This window comes from Mastigoproctus giganteus, chromosome 12 (genome assembly GCF_048544385.1).
Source record: "Mastigoproctus giganteus isolate SK-2022 chromosome 12, ASM4854438v1, whole genome shotgun sequence".
In the NCBI taxonomy this organism is placed as follows: Eukaryota; Metazoa; Arthropoda; class Arachnida; order Uropygi; family Thelyphonidae; genus Mastigoproctus; species Mastigoproctus giganteus.
This window is the reverse complement of record NC_143586.1, coordinates 109,154,851-109,174,651: the sequence shown is the minus strand read 5'-3', so window position 1 is coordinate 109,174,651 and position 19,801 is coordinate 109,154,851. Positions and strand designations below refer to the sequence as shown.

General features: G+C 39.1%; 1 protein-coding gene across 1 annotated transcript in view; it reads left to right on the top strand.

The window, feature by feature from the left end:
* The first annotated feature begins 407 nt into the window (after positions 1 to 407).
* Positions 408 to 19,801, top strand: part of LOC150077332 (uncharacterized) — a 308,602-nt gene continuing 289,208 nt past the window's right edge. The window contains exon 1 of the mRNA XM_090385859.1: positions 408 to 471. The gene's annotated coding sequence lies outside the window, so the exon portion shown is untranslated. The remainder of the gene's footprint in view (positions 472 to 19,801) is intronic.

Below are 19,801 nucleotides of genomic sequence, written 5' to 3'. Positions count from 1 at the left end.
ATTAAGCAAATTCGGCCTTATGGCCGAAAGGATATAAACCTTTCGGCCATAATCCTAAACGATATTTGAGGAGAGAAAAACTATTTTAAAAAGATATAAGAATTTTCGATAATGTTCTTAAAAATGAATAATATTTTTAATTCTCTTTCCAGCGCTGTCTCTCTCTCTCTCTGTCGAGAATTCAGTCGCGATAACCGCGAAACTTCACCATAGTATTAAGTGTAAATTGGTGTGATTCACTTTAATAAATCTTTAAAACTTTGTTACTCGATGTAACGATGTGTTTAATATCATTAAGCTCATAGTTAATATTTTTAATTATTTTAAACTAAAAATTTATTTAAAATATTGTTTTAAATATTATTTATTTTTTGATTGGTAGGTGGCTGCACTGTTTATGCCTGCGTTGCTTTATAACACGTGTATTGTATTTTATAAGGCTTTCGGGAATAAGGAAGCGGAATGTGATTTGTGGGTATAAAACTAATTAATTTATTTTTATTTTTTTTTTTATTTTTTTTTATAGTTCAGTATTTTAATTTCTTAAAATGTTTGTACAAGTTCATGCTGTTATTGTCTATCACTGAAATTATTGTTTTGTCAAATTAAGGGTTCGGCATACATTTTATATTGAGAATCTGGAAATATTAAATGTTGATAAATAAATGTTTCTGTTTCATCCCCTTCCCTTCTGTACATGCTTTCCACATCTGCTTTCATTTTTGAAGCGGAGCTTATTATTATTTTTAAATCAAGTACGTTTATTGTATAATACTTCTATCCTTAGCGGAAAAATGTATCTATTATTTTCAATAGCTATATTATAAAAGAGGTGCCAGGGACGTTTATTGTGATTCGTTCCGACTAATAAAATTCAAATTGGTTATTTTACACGACGAAACTGATGTTGGGAAAATGATTGACGTCAAGCTTCAAGAATTGAATTTCCTCAAGCAACCGGTTTCGGTTGGCCTATTTTATTCTTTTTACTATTTTGATGATTGTATTACGTGTCTTTTTAAAAGTTTCCCCCGTCAGATATCGTAAGTACACATTTTGGCTTTTTGTAATAATAAAAGCAATTTTCAGTAATTTTCTGCGAAAGATTTTAAATTTACTGCAAATAACATATTGTAACATTAAAATTGTTACTTGTTATGAATAATGTTGAAATTATTACTAATTGTTTTTATATTAAAGCTTGCAGTTACCATTTGTGAATGAGGGAAGCTGTTTTGGCTGAAGTGGCAAATAACGTGATTTACTGGATCTTGCTGTCAGAACGCTCAGTGAGCTCTGATATCGACACACGAGGCCAGCCATAATTCATCTCCCTGCTTCTCCCCGTTAAATGCAACCTTATATTCTGAAAGTTTCAGCAAAGGCGTTTGCCGTGTATTGCTATGACCCTCTCATTAAACATATTAGGGTTGCCTCATAACTGAAATTTGCCAGTTTTTGCCACGTTATACTGTTCTCCCCCTACAATTTTATTTACTTAAGTAGTAAGCTTCTCATGAAGTGAAAAAGTACCAGGACCAAAACCAATGGACAAATATTGGAAATGCACATTTGATTTTAATTTAAATTTAACTTTAAATTTAAATTGTACATTAATTTAAATTAAAATTATTTAAATTAATTTTATTTAAATATAATTGCAGAAGATTAATTTTAATATTAGGTTATTAATTAATAGTAGAATTTCGGTTAATCAATTTTATTTGTTTTTTTTTTCTTCAACTTTCAGTTAAAGAAAGTGATATTTAACTTAAAAAAAAAAAAAAACATTAACATGGATATAATAAAATCATGGCTCCACTTATAAAGTATATGGGCGCCTTGTAGCCAGGTGGGCAGGAGCAGCAGTGCGTAGCACAGGCTTCTTGATTAGACCGGGGTTCGAGCCTGTGACCACCAAATACGGAGGATGCGTAAAGGTCAGGGAATGACCACTGCATATTCCCGGAGCAATATGGCCTTAGTTGCTAATGCTCCTAAAAAACCAAATAACAATAACATGAAGTAGTGTGAATAAATTTAAAAAAAAAAAAAAAAAAAGCAGTTTCATCCATGTCACTTCTGTTCCGGGTAAAATAATGGAGTCACTGGTTAAAGATGCATTGCAGGATCATCTAGACAAGACTGCAGCAATAATTCAAAGACAGCATGGGTTTGTTAAGGGAAAGTCTTGTCTGACAAATTTGATAGGATATTATGATGTGGTTACAAAGGAACTGGATGCAAAAAAATAATTTTGATATCATATATCAAAATTATTGGCAGTGTGCTACTGCAACAGGATCTAGAAAATTTGAGCAGATGGGCTCAGAAGTGGTAACTGAAGTTTAACCTTGACAAATGCAAAGTACTGCATATGGGTAGAAGTAACCCCAGAGAAACATACCAACTGTGTGGTACTACACTTAAGGTGGTAGAAAATGAAAAACACCTGGCAGTAATTGTGCAGTCAGATATGGAGTTTTCTGAGCAATGCAGACAGGCTGCCAGGGCAGGTCATGGGGTTTTGTCAATGATATATAGGAATTTTGCTAGCAGGGAAAAGGAGGTGATTGTCCTTCTGTATAAGGTAATGGTCAGGCCATGCCTTGAGTACAGCGTACAGGTCTGGAGGCCTCATTTTAGGAAGGATGTAGATTTGCTTGAGCATGTACAGAGAAGGGCCACAAGATTGGTGAGAGGAATGAAGGGATCCTCTTACAAAGAGAGGCTTAAGTTCTGCAAATTACAGTGACTGGAGACTAGACACCTGTGAGGTGATTGAATGGGTTGAGCATGCTGAATTCTGATGGGATCCTTCCACTTGTTCAGATTACGAACCTAAGGGAGCATAAATTCAAATTATGATAAGACAGATGTAGAATGGATGTGCGGAAATTTGCCTTTAGCCAGCGGGTGATTAATTACTGGAACAAACTTCCATCTGTCATTGTGAAAGTTGATAGGTTAAATAAATTTAAGGAGGAACTGGACAGGCATTTGGAGGGAATGGTGTGATTTTTTTTTTTTTTTTTTTTGGCTGATTCTACATAAGCTCATACACTTGCTTTCTTGCATCACATGCCACTACTACTACTACTTCTCAACCACTGATATGATCCCTAAATATTTCATTTACAAAAATGCAAATCTATTATTACATAAATTACTGTAAATAAAAAAAAAAAATGTAATAATTTTTTATTTCCAGTGGTCAACATTTATGTTGACCACTGGAAATAAACCCAGGTCAACATTTATGTTGACCCGGGTTTGAAAGAAGTTTGCATAAACATGCAGCAACAATAGGAAATGTTTTGTCCACACAGGAAAAACGTGCTGGTGGCACAAAGCATCCAGCAACTAGTTGCTCCATGTTCTCAAATCTAGTGTTCACAACAAGGATTTGTGGATCTGCTAGTTACTTGACATTTGGACAGTGCATTTAGCACACATGGGGTGTGAAGAAGTAATAATAGCTGTTGCAGCAGTTGTTGTTATTAGTGAAGGCGACAAAGGGAAGAAGTGGAAGAGGAACTGCTGGGTATGACCTTCAATTAAAAAAAAAAAAAAATCATCAAGGAGGAATTCAGCTCATGACCAATTTGAAACCTTATGATCAGTTAAGTTTGTGACTGCCTGAAAAATTTCCCCTGAATGTCAACTCCAATTTGGAAACATTGCTAAACAAATGTGGGGAAATTATCCCAAATCAAGATAACCCCTGGCTTTTAGCCGTGAAGGGTATTGTGTATGGCATGTGCGTTTTGTATGCAATAAAGAGTTCTTCTATAAAGGTATGTAAAATAAATTAATAATGTTTAAAGATTTTCTTGCAGTTTAATGTAAAATACAATAGTAAATTATTAAATATTAGTATTTAAGTATAATTATATTAAAGAAATGTAAAAATAAAAAACATGTTAGTAGAACATTTAAAATAGCTTGAAGGACTAAGACTCCATTGGAGATGGATTCAGTAGTAGTGAACATATGCAAGAAAACAGTGACAAATGCAAGAAACCAAGCTTATACGGTATCATCCAAAAAAAAAAAAAAAACCCATTTTACCTATTCATCCTCTCCAATAGTTTGTCTAGTTCTTCCTTGAATTTATTCAAACTACCCACTTCCATAACAACAAATGGAAGCTTGTTCCAGCAAACAATCACCCATTGATTGAAGGCAAACTTCTGCACATCTATTCTACAACCATATGTCCTCAAGTTTGCATTTACGCTCCCTTGTGTTCACAGTCTGAGCAAAGAAGAATCCCATCAGCATTGTTTTCTCAAGCCATTTAAAGCCTTAAAACTTAAACCTTAATCAGATCATGTCATTAGCATTAGCAAAGGCATATTATGCAAGAAAGCAAGCTTATATAGCATCAGCCAAAAAAAAAAAAAAAAACACCAACACACACAGCCTTCTCATTTCACCCATCCACTCGCTCCAAATGTTTGTCTGTTTAAGCTATCAACTTCTACAATGACAGATGGAAGTTTGTTCCAACAGTCAACCACCCACTGGCTAAAGGCAAACTTCTGCACATATATCCTACAACTATCTTTCCTCAATTTGAACTTATACCCTCTCAGGCGAGTATTTTGAGCAAGAGAAAGAATCCTATCAGCATTGAGCACGCCCAAACCATTCAAAGCTTTATACACCTTAATCAGATCACCTCGCAGGTGCCTAGTCTCCAGACACTAATTTGGAAAACTTAAGCCTTTCTTCATACGAGCAGCTCTTTTCCATTCACTAATCTTGTTGCCCTCCTCTGTACTCGTTCCAAGATCTCTACATCCTTCTTAAAATGAGGCCTCCAGACCTGTATAGAGTACTCAAAGGTGTGGCCTGACCATTGCCTTATACAAGGGGATAATCACCTCCTTATTCCTGCTAGAAAAATTCCTGTGTATCATTGACAAGACACCATGAGCTACTCTTGCAGACCATTTGTACTGCTCAGAAAACTTAATATCTGCCTGCACAATTACTCCCAGGTCCTTTTCACTCTCTACCACTGTCAGTGTAGTACCACACAGTTGATACGTTACTCTGGGGTTACTGCTTCCCATATGCAGTACTTTACATTTGTCAATGTTTAAACTTCACCTCTCAGCCCACCTGCTCAACTTTTCTAGATCCTATTGCAGCAGCATACTGTCAGTAACAACCTTGCCGACCTTTGTATTGTCTGCAAACTTGGACATTAAACCTGATATACCATAATCAATATCATTAATAAATACAGAAAACAACAATGGACCCAACACTGAACCCTGCAGACTCCACTAATAACAGTGTTCATTGATTACCACTCTGTCTTCTCCCACTCAACTGTCCCTTTATCCACAGCAGCAGTTTGCCTCCAATTTGTGCAGCAGTCTTCCATGTGCAACAGTATCAAAAGCTTTTCTAAGATCTAAATAAATGATATCAAAATTATCCTTTGCATCCAGTTCCTTTGTGACCACAGCATAGTATCAAATCAAATTGGTCAGCCAAGACTTCCCCCTTAACAAACCCATGCTGTGTCCGAGCTATAATTGAAGTCTTGTCTAGATGATCCTCCAGTGCTTCTTTAACCAGTGCCTCTATTAATTTCCCGGGAACAGAAATTAAACTAACTGGTCTGTAATTACCTGTGTCTCCCTTTAATCCTCCTTTGTGGATTGGGGTCACATTTGCACATCTCCAGCCCATGGGTACCTCCCCTGAGTCCAAGGAAGCTCTCATAATTATGGCTAAGGGTTTGCTTACTTCCTTTGCTACCTCCTTTAATATAACTGGATAGATTGCATCTACCCTAGGTGCATTAGCATTAGTAGAGGCATTTGATGCAAGAAAGCAAGCTTATGCAGCATCAGCCAAAAATAAAATAAATAACAAATAACCACTTCCACTTCACCCCTCTGTTCGTTCGAAATACCTGTCCAGCTGAGCCTTAAACTTCTTTAGGCTATCAACTTCCACGACAAGGGATGGAAGTCTGTTCCACCAACCAACCACCCGCTGGCTAAAGGCAAATTTCCTCACGTCTATCCTACATCAGACTTCCTCAATTTGAATTTATGCCCTCTCAGGTGATTATTCTGAGCAAGAGGAAGAATCCCATCAGCATTGAGCATGCTCAAACCATTCAAGGCTTTATACAACTCTATCAGATCACCTCGCTGGTGCCTAGTCTCCAGACACCGTTGTAATTTGCAAAATTTAAGCCTTTTTTCGTAAGCGCACCCCTTTGTTCCATTCACTAATCTTGTTACCCTTCTCTGTACTCGTTCCAGAAGCTGTACATCCATCTTGAAATGAAGCGTCCAGGCCTGTATACAGTGCTGTAGGTGTGGCCTGACCATTGCCTTATACAAGGGAATAATCACCTCCTTATCCCTGCTAGAAAAATTCCTATATATCATTGATAATACACCATGAGCTACTGAGGGCTGATGACCCTCCTATGTGTGTGTTCTGTGGCACAAATTTAACGATCAGACACCTTTTAATTGACTGTCCAGATTTTAGCAGCACCCGTTTTTACCGCTTTTAATCATCTGACCGAGCCTCATACACTCAGTCAGATTTTATCCGACAATGACAACGTGTCTGCTATTTTTAGCTTTTTGAAAGCAATAAAGGTTTTTAATCGTATTTAAAATTTATATGTTATTGTTATTTATTTATGTTTTTTTTGTTTTTAGATCTGGACATGGTGGCTGAATTAATTAGGTCACTGAGATGTTAAATTTTTAGGTATTACCTGGTCTTGGTGCATTATAGCCTTAGTTGCTAATGCGCCAATAAAATCCAAACCAAAACCAAAACCATGAGCTACCCTAGCAGCCCGTCTGCACTGCTCAGAGAACTTCATATATGCCTGCACTACCACCCCCAGGTCCCTTTCATTCTATACCACTGTCGGTGTAGTACCACAGAGTTGATACGTTGCTCTGGGGTTGTAGTTTCCCATATGTAGTATTTTACATTTTTCAATGTTAAACTTCATTTGCCACCTCTCAGCCCATCTGCTCAACCTTTCCAGATCCTGTTGCAACAGCACAGTGTCAGTAGTGTCATTGACAACCCTGCCAACCTTCGTATCGTCTGCAAACTTGGACATTAAGCTTGATATACCATCATCAATATCATTTATAAATACAGAAAACAATAATGGACCCAATACTGAACCCTGAGGGACTCCACTAATAACATTAGTCCACGACGAGCAGTGTCCATTGATTACCACTCTCTGTCTTCTCCTCCTCAACCCCACCCCTTTATCCATAGCAGCAATTTGCCTCCAATGCCACACTGCTCCAATTTGTGCAGCAGTCTTCCATGTGCAACAGTATCAAAAGCCTTTCTAAGATCCAAGTATATAATATCAAAGTTATTCCCTGCATCCAGTTCTTTTGTGACTGCATCATAGTATCCAATCAGATTGGTCAGGCAAGACTTCCCCTTAACAAAACCATGCTGTGTCCGAGCTATAACTGAAGTCTTGTCTAGATGATCCTGCAGTGCTTCTTTAACCAGTGCCTCCATTAATTTTCCAGGAACAGAATTAAACTAACAGGTCTATAATTACTTGTGTCGCCCTTTGATCCTCCTTTGTGAATTGGGGTCACATTTGCACATCTCCAGTCCATGGGTACTTCCCCTGAGTCCAAGGAAGCTCTCATAATTATGGCTAAGGGTTTGCTTACTTCCTTTGCTTCCTCCTTTAATATAATTGGATAGATCCCATCCACCCCAGGTGCCTTTCTTATGTTTATCTTCAACAATTTCTCCTCCACTTTACTCTCAGTTATTGAAAGATTATTTAGCCTCCTTGCCAGAGTTTAATACATCTCTGGCATTCACCTCCCTGAATAACTCCTCATGTGTGAATGTAGATGGAAAATATTCATTTAATTTGTTAGCTACCTGAGCAGGATCATCAACAGTTGAACCCCAATATGAAGTGCACCAATATGATGCATCCCTTTCCTTCTAGAGTGTACATAAGTAACGAACTCTTTACTGTTTTTCTTTGCATCCTTTGCCAACAATTTCTCGTAATCTGCTTTTGCCTGCATAACCTGGTTTCTGACTTTTACACACACACCAGCTTATATCTATCATAGCCTGAATGTCAACTCTTAATTTATGTATCCCATGCAATGTCTGGGAAATTTTTCTTCTCTGCCACATGTCTAATTAGTTCATCTGACATCCATTTAAGCTTAAATCTTGAATAATATTTCTTAGTTGGTATGAAAAGCCTAGTAGCTTCCAAGATTAATTCTTTGAGTGGTTCCCATTTTGAATTTGCTGTTGGTAACATCATCAGTTGCTCCCACCGTACAAAATTTAAATACTGTCTCAGACCACCGTAGTCGCCTTTATGAAAGCAGAAACCCTTCTCTTTACCCCTGATGGTGGATGCCTCTTTGAGTAAATTGCACTTCAGCAGAATGTGATAACTGCCACCTGGTGGTTCCTTTATCTGCAGATTCTTAATGCATGGAGGATCACTACTGATAATCAGATAAAGAGTATTACTCCCCCTAGTTGTCTCCTGAACATGCTGCTGTAGAAAAACAATCATCCAATAAATCCACAAAAGCTTTGCTAGTGTGTGAGTGATCAACCCACAAATTCCAGTCAATGTCTGGGAAATTAGAATCCACATTATAAGACACTGATTTACTGGCCCCCTCGATTTCTCTGTACAGTTGTTTATTATACTCATCAGAGTCATTAGTCCTATAACACACTCCTGTCAATTTTGCTTTCCCACTGCTTATGTCACACCAAACTGACTCGACACTGCACTGTCCAGCCATGTTGACTGGCTGTACGTCCTTGGATTTAATGTGTTTCTTAATCAATAGCATAACTCCTCCTCTCTCCGTATCCTGTCTATTCTTCCTGTACACATTGGACTCCCCAAATTCCAGTTCTGTATTCCTTATCTGTGTGATACCACATCTGTTTTCCCCAACAATATCTGCCTTTGAAGTTTTGACCAACACCTCAAATTTATTTACCAAACTCTTAGCATTGGTGTACACACAAGTATACATGCACCTGTTTCTATTCTTAGCTACCTTAACTCAGCCCATATATTTATTTGTTCCGTAATGACTTCCAGTAGTCTCTAGAATCCCCTGCAGCTTGTTTTCCAGGCTGCTGCTCATTTCAATAGAAACAGTGCAAGAATCACTTTCACCTCATCTACTGTTTATCTGTTAGTCAGTGTATGCCTCCAGCTAGCAGTTTTCTGACCCACCTAACTCTGCCTCGATAGCATCAGCAAATATTCTTGCACCCTTTTTACTTAAGTGTATTCCATCCCTGTAGAAGCAGTCTCTCCTGTCATAGTTGCATAGTCTCCAGATGTTGCAGTTTGCAGAACTGCAACATCTGGAGACTGTGCAACTAAGAAATATCTATCGATATTTCTTGTTAAGATCACCCCTTTGTTCCTCTCACCGATCTCTCTACCTGTTACAGCAACTGTACATTATTCCTAAAATGAGACCTCCAGGCTCCACACTCAAAATGTGGCCTGACCATTGCCATATGCAATGGGATAATCACCTTATTGCTACTAGCAAAATTCCTGTTTATCGTTGCCAAAATCCCGCGAGCTGTCCTGGCAGGGTGTCTGCACTGCTCAGAGAACTTCACATAAGACTGCACAGTTATTCCCAGGTCCCCTTCATTTTCCATTACTCTGACTGTTGCACTGCACGTGTTATTCTGGGATTACTGATAACCATGTGCAATACCTTGCATTTGTTAATGTTAAATTCAATTGCTATTTTTCAGCCTATCTTCCGAATTTTTCTAGATCTTGTTTCAGCAGCATACCTCCATTACTGTCGTTAACTACCCTGCCGACCTTTTTATCATCAGCAAACTTAGACATCAAGACTAATATATCGTCATCAATATCGTTAATAAATATGAAAAACAACACTGGACCCAGCACCAAACCCTGTGGGACTCCACTGACAACAATAGTCCATGAAGTGTCCATTGAATACCACTCTGTCTTCTCCCACTCAACCATCCCTTTATCCATAGCAGCAACTTTCCATTAATGCCACACTGTTCCAGTTTGTAAATCAGTCTCTTATGCGCAACAGTAACAAAAGCTTTCCTGAAATCTAAGTATATAATATCAAAATTATTTTTTAAATCCAGTTTCGTTGTCGTTGCATCATTGTATCCAATCAAATTAGTCAGACAAGATCTCCCCTTAACAAACCCATGCTGTGACTGAAGTATAATTGCATTCCTGTCTAGATTGTCCTGCATTACTTCTTTAACCAGTGACTCCATTATTTTCCTTGGAACAAAAGATAGGCCATTAGGTCTGTAGTTACTCATGTCACCCTTTGATCCCACTTTATGAATTGTGGATAGATTTGCACATCTCCAGTCCACAGATACTGCTTCTGGATCCAAAGATGCTCCCATAATTATGGCTAAGGGTTTGCTTATCTCCTTTGCTGTCTCCCTTAAAATGTTTGTACAAAGTACAAAGTATTTTTGTTTACTGCAGCCTCCAGGGTTTCCCCTATTGCCGCAATGATTCTTGTAGGTTTTTTAAGCCGGCGAGTGTGTGTATGGGGAGGTTTTTGTTTGAGTGTTTGTTTTGTTGAGTGTTGTATGCCGGCACCTGGAGACTTTGCAGCCAGGAGGCAAGAACAGATATATCTTGCGTCCTGACTCCCGTCCCTAGCCACGTGGAGGCGCTCCAGGGAGTCTGGTTATCACAAAAGGAGGTTCTTGAACCTCTATATGTTTATACAATAATATTAAAATAGAGATAAATATAGCAATAAAAGAGTAAATCATCAAGTGTGGATAGAGTTGGTTTAGTTGAGTGGGGATCAATTAATGGAGTGAATGTTTCTAGTGTGTTTTACATACAATATGGTAATAATTTAAAATAAGTTAAGTTTCGTCAGGAGATTAACGCATAGCGTGTGGATGAATTTAGATTTAGTTAAGGGGAGCAGTAAAGTAGTGGGTGTTTCTAGTGAGTTTAGCATGTTCAATGTTTAGGTTGTCCAATGATCTATACCAAATATTGGCCCTTGTAGGGGCCCATCCTGCCAGAAGAGGGCACGGCGTAACAATCAATTCCATGCACCTGCGGCAGCCACGACGGAGCCGCGGCGACAGACACAAACCAGTGCACCACAACCGCGGCACCCCCGGAGCCACAGCAAACCTGAACAAAAGTGAACACTTCTAAGTTAGTAATTACTACAATTTTACAGTTGACAATATAAATACTTGGCAAAACAGCCACTGTCGCAACAACACTACGGCCGAAGACACAACCAGTGTCCTTGACCACAGCGCTACCGCAACAGCAACTTAACAGTTCTAAGGTAGTTAAGAATATCTTATAATTATCATAGCTATACAGTTCACAGTTATCTTTGCTCGTCCTACAGGGTTTAATTTCATCTTGAGGGGAAGCACAGCATTCAAGACACACATTCTTGCAGGGCTCAATCCTGTCCTAGAGTGTGTGGAGATGAGTTCATTGTGTGTTTTGCGAGTAGAAGGATGGACAAGCCAGTGTGGCAGGGTAGTTAACGGGAAACATGATTATTGCCAGTGGCTTCGACCCAGTCCTGTAGGGCTATAACCAAGTGAAATTCTCGATTGCTCAGCTTCTCGTAGATCTCGGTCCTGTCCTATGAAGGTAGGGTCCTCACTAATAAATAAAAAAAAAAAAAAAAAAAAAAACGCACATACTGAAGACACTATGTGGCCTATGACATCGACCCAGTTCTTTAGGGCATGTTCAGTGTTAGTCACTAATTTCAAGGAAGCTACATCACAGTTATGTGTGCTCCGCTGCTCCTAAGCTGTGGGATGTCTTGTTCTTGAGTCCTTACTTTTGCTTCTTATTCAGTTCAGTATAATTGTGCTTCCGTTCTGCGTTACTTCCTATTTTCTTGTTCTGTTGAGTCCCTTCCACTTCATTCCTTCTTTTCATTTTCCCATTTACCTACTGTCTCTCTGTGCTTCCTGCTGGAGGGCCGCCCTTCGCCTGAATAATTTTCCTGCAAAAGCTGAAAGAAGTTTGAGCGATTCTGCCCCAGCTATCAGTTGTGGGAATTCTCCAGTGTTAGTTACGTTAGTCCCCAATAGCAGGGGATGTCTCAGATCTGTGTAGAGGTAACAGTCAAGTATGAGGTGTTTCACTGTTTCTTCTTCGCCGCATTGACAAAGGGGGGAGAGAGTTAGGCCTAATTTGTGGAGTTTGGAGTTGAGACTACCATGTCCTGTGATTAGAAAAGTAGTATGCATACTTGGTGTCCACCAGTTCCTGGATTTGTCTCGCAGATATATTTGTGGGAAGAAGGTGAAGGTGTCTCTTCCCTTAGTTGTTGTTTGCCAGATATCCTGCCATTTTGTGCCTATGTCCCTATAAATTCTTGCTTTGTTTTCTTTTATACTTTGGTTGGTGTCGTTGGCAATTCCTCCCAGCGTAGCCTGTATGCCTAGCCGTTGGTTGTGTGCCAGGTAGTGGTAGATTACATCAAAGTATACGGGTGGTCTCCCGCACAGTACCTGGAGGGCCTCAGTAGAAATTGTCCTGCATGCTCTGCAGGTTGCCAGGAGAAAGACTCTTTGTGACTGCAATAAGTATTTTTTGCAAGCCGAGTTCAGTGCTTTGTAACCCCAGGCCCCGGCTCCATAGCAGACAATGGGAATGTACAAGCAGGAGTAGTATAGGCTTAGTGTGGAGGATTTAATTCCCCATATGGCTTTTGTGATGTTAATGAGCCATCCTGCTATTTTCCTGATTGATTTGACGATATGCCTGATGTGTGGCAGAAAGGATAGCTTGTCATCTATCCAGATGCCCAGGTATTTATGCTGACGCACTAGTTCAATTCTTTGACCTTCTAATTTAATATTTGGTGGTCTATTGAGGTCGAGGTGGCCTTTGAGAAGGATTTGCTTGGTCTTTGGTATTGATATTATCAACTTATGAGTATTGCTCCATGTGTAAAGTTCCTGCAGGATTGTGTTTGTTTTATCCTCGAGTTCCTTGCGTGAGTTTCCTGGGATTACCAGGGCGAGATCGTCCGCGTATGCGATGGGTATAATCTCTCCATGTGGTAGATTTAGCCACCCGTCCAGCACCATATTCCAGCACAGGGGTCCCAGGACTGAACCCTGCGGGCATCCTCTTGTTATCTTTCGCATAACTGAGCAACAGCCCGAGGAGACTACTGCGCGCCGGTCTTGAAAGTAACTGTCCATAAGCTTGTAGATTGGAGCTGATACCCCAGCCTCTCGGAACCTCGCAAGGGCACTCGGCCACCATAGTGTATCGAATGCCCCTTTGAAGTCCACGAAGAGGCCGAGGACATATTTGTGGTTATAATTTTTAATTGTTGTTAGCATAAGGTTAATTGCATCTGTGGTGCATTTGTGTGGAGTGAAGCCTAGTTGCCCATTTGAATTTAGTGCCTTTGAGTTATAGTAGTTTCTGAGTCTTTGGGCCAGGAGTTTTTCCAGCACTTTCCCAAGGAAGGGTAACAGTGCTATTGGTCGATATGACGTGGCCTGGTTTGTCGGTTTTTCTGGGGACTTTAATATAATTTTCAGGTTGGCTGTTTTCCAAGCTGTAGGGAAGGTGCCAGCTACAAGACAGGAGTTATAAAGGTTTCTCAGCATATCTGGGCAGGTTTTCCATACCCTTTTTATTATGGAGACCTCAATCAGGTCTATTCCAGGGCTTTTACCATCCTTTAAAGATGTGATCGCAGCTTCTATTTCCTGTTCTGTAAACGGTGCCTCTTCTGCCACTGCAGTATATGTCAGGTGCTGAATCCTAATGTTTGTCTGTTCCAGGTTTTCTGGTACAGTTATATCTTGGTATATAATTTCATCTAATATGGTGTCCATAGTTGCACTCCAGGAGAGTGTTTCCGTTGTGTCAGGCTTTACTATTGATGCTAATGGGGTTGTTGGATGTAGCTTATTGATAAGTAGTTTGTACGGTAAGCCCCAAGGATCTTTTCCCAGTGTTCTTTGAATTAGTCTGTCCCATGCTAGTTTTTTCTCCTTTTGAATGTTATTGAAATAATTGTTCCTAGCTGTTTTGTACGTTTCATATAGAGTGGCCAGTTCCGCTTGATTGTGGTGGTTTCTTTTTGCCTTTTGGAATTCTTTCCTAGCCTTTCTTAGTTCCCTCCTTAGTGTTGCAAGTGCTGGGGTCCACCAGGGGACTGTTCTGGGCTTCCTTTGTTTGAGTGGGAAGGTTTTGTTAGCCGCCTCTTTAATAGTATCTGTGATATTCTGCTGGAGCTTGTTCACATCCCCATTTTGTTGTTCCAGTTGCTCCCTGGTAAGATCTATTAGATTCCTGTCAAAGTGTTCCCAGTTTGCGTTTTTAGTTTTGTACCTTGGGGTGTCGTAGTTCCTGCGGAAGGTTGGTGTTGTAGGCAATGTGGCTATCGTGAAGGTAATGGGGTTGTGATCACTGGTTGTCCATGATGGATGTACTGTCCAGTTTGTTAGATTATATGTAAAGAACCTGTTTGTCATGGTGACATCAATATAAGATTGTCCATGTGCACTAACAAATGTTGGTGGATGACCTTTTGTATTGTGTACCTTTATGCTGTTTGCATGGATAAATTCCTCTAGGAGTTCTCCTTTGAGGTTTGTTGTGGGGCTGTTCCACAGGGTAGATGCTGCATTGGAGTCTGTCATTATTAGTATTGCTGATTGTGAGAGTGTGAGTAGGAGGTGTTCTAAATAGTTGAGGAAGGGGTCAATTGACTGCGTGTTTTGGCTACATCTCATGTATACTGAAGCCACATAAATGCGGCCAAATGAGCCTTCGAGACATGCACATGCTGCGTATTCTGTGCATAGTTTGTTTATCTTGGTGACTGTTATTTGTGGGTCTAGGATAGTAATGGCTGCCCAGACCCAGGTTCTTGCATTTCCTCCTGTACCAGTAGTTTCTGGGTTTGATGTCACCATTTGGGATCCAAAGGGCAATCCTTTTACCTTTCCTTTGTATGTATAGGGTTCTTGTAACCCTAGTATTGTTAGTTTCTCTTCTGTAGCAATTTTAGAGAGTCCGTTCATTACTGATATTGATCTTTGGCAATTGAGTTGCAGGGCTTTGATGTGTTCCATAACTTTAGATGCAAAATGTTTGTACAGATACAATTCACCATCTGCTTTATCTTATGTCTCACTTCAATAATTAAGAGCATAATAATTTTTAGAGGCGAAAGTGATTCTTGAGCTGCTTCTGTTGGAACATGCAGCATCCCGAAAGAAAGGTACTGGGGATTTCGTTGTCTGCTGTGAATTATCATGGAACAAGGAAATACATGGGCTGTGTTAGGATAACTAAGAGTAAGAACAGGTTCAGGTATACTTGCATGTACACCAATACTAGGAGCACACTAAATAAATTTGATGAATTTGAAGTGCTGGTCAAGTCATCAAACGCAGACATCGTACAGATATCACAGATGTGGTATCGTCTGTGTTATCTGTACGATGTAAAATATAAAAGTTGCAGATCTTGAATATGCAGAGTACAATGGAAATAGAAAGGGCAGAGGAGACGGGTGAATTGTTAATCTGTTAGTCAGTGTATCCTCTTCCTAAGCTAGAAGGTTTTTTTGAGTCACCTAACACTGCCATGATAGCATCAGCAAATATGCTTGCACCATTTCTATATAAGTGTATTCCATCCCTGTAGAAGCTGTCTCTCCTATTAATAGCCACAGACCATGCTACCCCATGAGCCTTGCACAATCTCTTCAAATTGATCCCTAACTCATGACTTTTTCTTAATTGCTCTGTAATTATTAAGTAAGTCCTAGATCTACTCTTAATGTAATTAGTGCCAGCGCGTATACAAGAATACCACCTTTTGTGCTCTTAAAAGATGACGTCTGTTCTACAACATCATGAACTTTTGTTCCTGGCAGACATACCTTGGTTCTGTTCCATCTATCCTTTTTGCACAATGTATTTCCTGTTTCCCCAAGAATAGCTACCTCTTGTGGGACCAGTGCAGTCTGTCTTTGGGGGTTGCTGCTGTGAGTGTGTCTGATAGGCACGTGCATGTTCTGGTGTTGAAGCTGGCAGTTGAAGAGCTTTATGGGCTCCCCCCCAACTTAATACCTTCATTTGCATCTGCTCTGTTCCTCAAGCTCTCTTAAACACCCATCAGGATGCTGAGTTGATGCCTAATATTCTCACTCTTTACATTGAACACATCCACAAAGACATCCCCTTTGGCAGTGTCATGTCCTGTTCCAGATAGATCTTCAACATCGAACAAGTAGTACATCTCATGAATCCGTGATTTGGAGGACCCCCCCTCCTCTCAGTTCACCCCTGAGCCACAGCACTCCCACTACTTTGAGCCCTTTGCTGATTTCTGTTCAAATTCAGTTTAATTGAGAATATTACACTAAAGTAATACACTTAAATGCAATAATGGCTAAGGTAAAGAGAGCCAACATGAGAACCACTGTAAACTTCGGAAAACTTACCAAACTGGTTTCCTGCTACCGATTTCCAGTCCGATAACATCCTCAGTCTGTTTGCCAAGAATAACGGCAGAAACTGCAGTAGCAGGAAACCAGTTTGTCCAGTAAGTTTACCATGGTTCTCGTGTTGGCTTTTATTTACCTTAGCCTTCTGTTCTTGTATAAAGTGAATGAAGGTTGAAGAAAGAAGGATAATTATAAAATGTCAGCAAGACAGTGTCTTCATTCAAAGAGATTTATTCTTAATTTTTTTTCTATTAAAAATTTTTTTTAAAACATCCCCACCAATGCAGTAATTAAGACTTGTTCTTTTTTATCATTTCCCCTTGGATGGTCAGTAAAATATAAATCAAATTCTTATTCACTGTCAATGAACAAAATGCAAATTGAAATACCCATTGCTTTAGCAGTTGGATGCTGGGTAAGACTCAGTGTTCTCCCCAGGATCTATCGAATTGGTGCACTGCCTGGTGAATTTAACTGACTGCCCGGCTAAAATTTAAGCGATTCCTCATGGTACCATATGGTACTACTCACTGATCTCGATTAATATTAATTCGAACATATTATGCGATTGAAAACGCCTCCGTAGCCAAGTGGGCAGGAGCGGGAGTGCAGTAGCATATGTCTTTGAGTAGACCGGGGTTCAAGCCCCTGACTGCTAAATACGGTCAATCTGCCAACCTTCACTGGAACAGCGTGGCAGATTATGGTCCATTTCCGTCATCATGAATTGTTGAGGAAGCTTCCATCCTGCAGTGGGCTGCAGTTTACCTTTTTTTTTTATGCGATTGAGGTCAATGCAACAGGAGCATATAATATTAAATTATGCAATTAATTTTTGCTCTGGATTGCTTAAGTCACATTTATAAATTACAGAAAATTTTATAATATTGCGAAGTATTACAGTTCCTTACCCGGCTACTTCATAATGCCACCCGGCTGCCAAAATTTTCTTGGGAAAACGCTGTCTTCCATGATGCACAGCAAGAGCAATGATTGGATATGCTGCCATAAAATGTAAAGTGCATGCTTAAATATTTGGATGTGAAAGATGTTGCTAATTTTAAATTCCTGTTTTTCGGCATACTCATATAATTATCAAGAATAATAGGCTTAACTCAACCTTGCATTTTTCCTGTTTGCACAGTAACTGAGGTTTCTAGTATTCAGAATTTCATTGAAAGGTATTCAGATTGCTGTGTGAACTGAGTAAATGAATAGCATGAAATTGCTGAAATCATGGGGTTTTCAAAGACCCTGCACCTGATTTCCAGTTAATTAAGAAAACTAAGCATTAGACACAAATAGCAGAATTCATGTTACAGTAAATAAATTTTCTGTTTATACTCCGGCACGACAACCAAGTCAGTAGAGTTTACAATAAATTGTCAATACAAATATTTATCGTATTTAGTAGTCACGGGCTTGAACCCCGGTCCACTCAAGGAACGCGTGCTATGCACTCTCGCTCCTGACCACTGGGCTATAGGGAAGGTTTTAGAGCCAACTACATGCTGGTTGCAAGTAAACCATCACCAGCATTTTTGCTTTGTTAGCTCTACTAGAGCTAACAAAAGTAAAGAGGCTGCAGAGAAATTGCTCTTAGCCAGTTCTATGTGTGATTTTTGAAGTGTTAGTTGTAGATGACTTGCCTGCTACAGCAGGTGGTCACATACAGAGTGGTTCATGAAATGTTCATGCATTTAACATTTTGTCATTCACACCCTTAGTATTTAACAAAGATACTTCCATAGTATTTCTATGATCCCCCTTCTTTTTATTATAAAAAATTAAGTTTTTTTTTTTTTTTTTACTGAATTGAAAATCGTGATCAATTAATATTGATTTGCTTAATCTAATTCAAAAAAGTCAAATGAAAATAAACAAGCAAAACCAATAATAATAAAGTTTTTATCATACTTAGAATTTTGATTTGCTTAATCGAATTCAAAAATGTCAAACTAAAATAAACAAGAGAAACAAATAATAATAGTTTTTATTGTATATCTTAGAATTTAAGGTCACTGATTCCCCAGACACTTGTGTAGCATCTGGCAGATGCAAGGTGAACACATATTTTTGTCAGCTGTTCACATTTATCCAGCATAATCAAAGCATTTATGGCAAGATTAGATACCCTTTGCTTGTGTCTCACAGACGAAAATAGGAATTGCTTAAGAAGAAAGGCAGTTTACTGCTTTTGCTTACCATTGGTGTCTATTAGACATAAAACAAAAATATTGCCTTATAATTCATGGTATATTGAAATGAAAACAGATAATATTGTATACCCAGTTAAAGAATATTAGTGGGCAAAGGTACATGGGAGGATTTGATTTCCTTTACAAATTTAAAATAATGAGAGACAATTTTTAAAAAATTGGCACCTGCCAGATGTCATGTCAGCAGTGGAAGATTAAATGTTCTTCAGGAAACTCATTAATTGTTACAAATGTTATGGCTTTTTCATGGTTGGATTGGAAAACATTCTTATTTAACTATAGGTTCAGTATTGCTAAACAAGTTCCTGAAGACATACACTAATATTTGTAATGATACATATGTCTTCATCAATTTCTTGATATGACTAGTTCATAAGTGTTTCTGCAGAATAATTTCTCTTTCAGGAAACCCCACAGTAAAATGTGACATGGGTTCAAATCCTGTCTCCAGAGTTGTCCAAAAATACTCCCAGTTTTGGCAATTTGGTTAACAGTGTGATGGGGCTGAAAATGCTGGAGGAAAAAAACTGTCAGATATTTGCTTTATGTGGAGTAAAACTACTAGGAAGCTGAGTTGCTATTGAGCCAGGGTTGTTGAAAGGCATTCTGAAGCATCTGTAGGTACCACTGTGAGTTTTGTTGAAGAAGGGTCTAATTAAACTATCTGACAGGGCTACTATCCATGGTCATCTTCCTTCTGTAGCTACTTTTTTGTGGTGGGGAGGTTCACTTGGTCAAAACTCCGCATTCTACTTGTTCGCATTCCCATACATATGAAAATAAACCTCATCTGATAACCAGGTGTTATGTAATACAGTATTTCTCTCCTCTGCCCATGTGGAAAATTGAAATCCTTTCCGCTTATCATTGGGAAAGTTAATGTAGCACAATAATCTTGTAGGGAAACATTTTCAAATCGAAATGAAGCATTTGTTGAAGAGATTGTAGAGATATTCCAAGTTCATGAGCTGCTTCTTGTTGACTTACCTGGACTGTGCTGCATTGCAACTTGAGGGC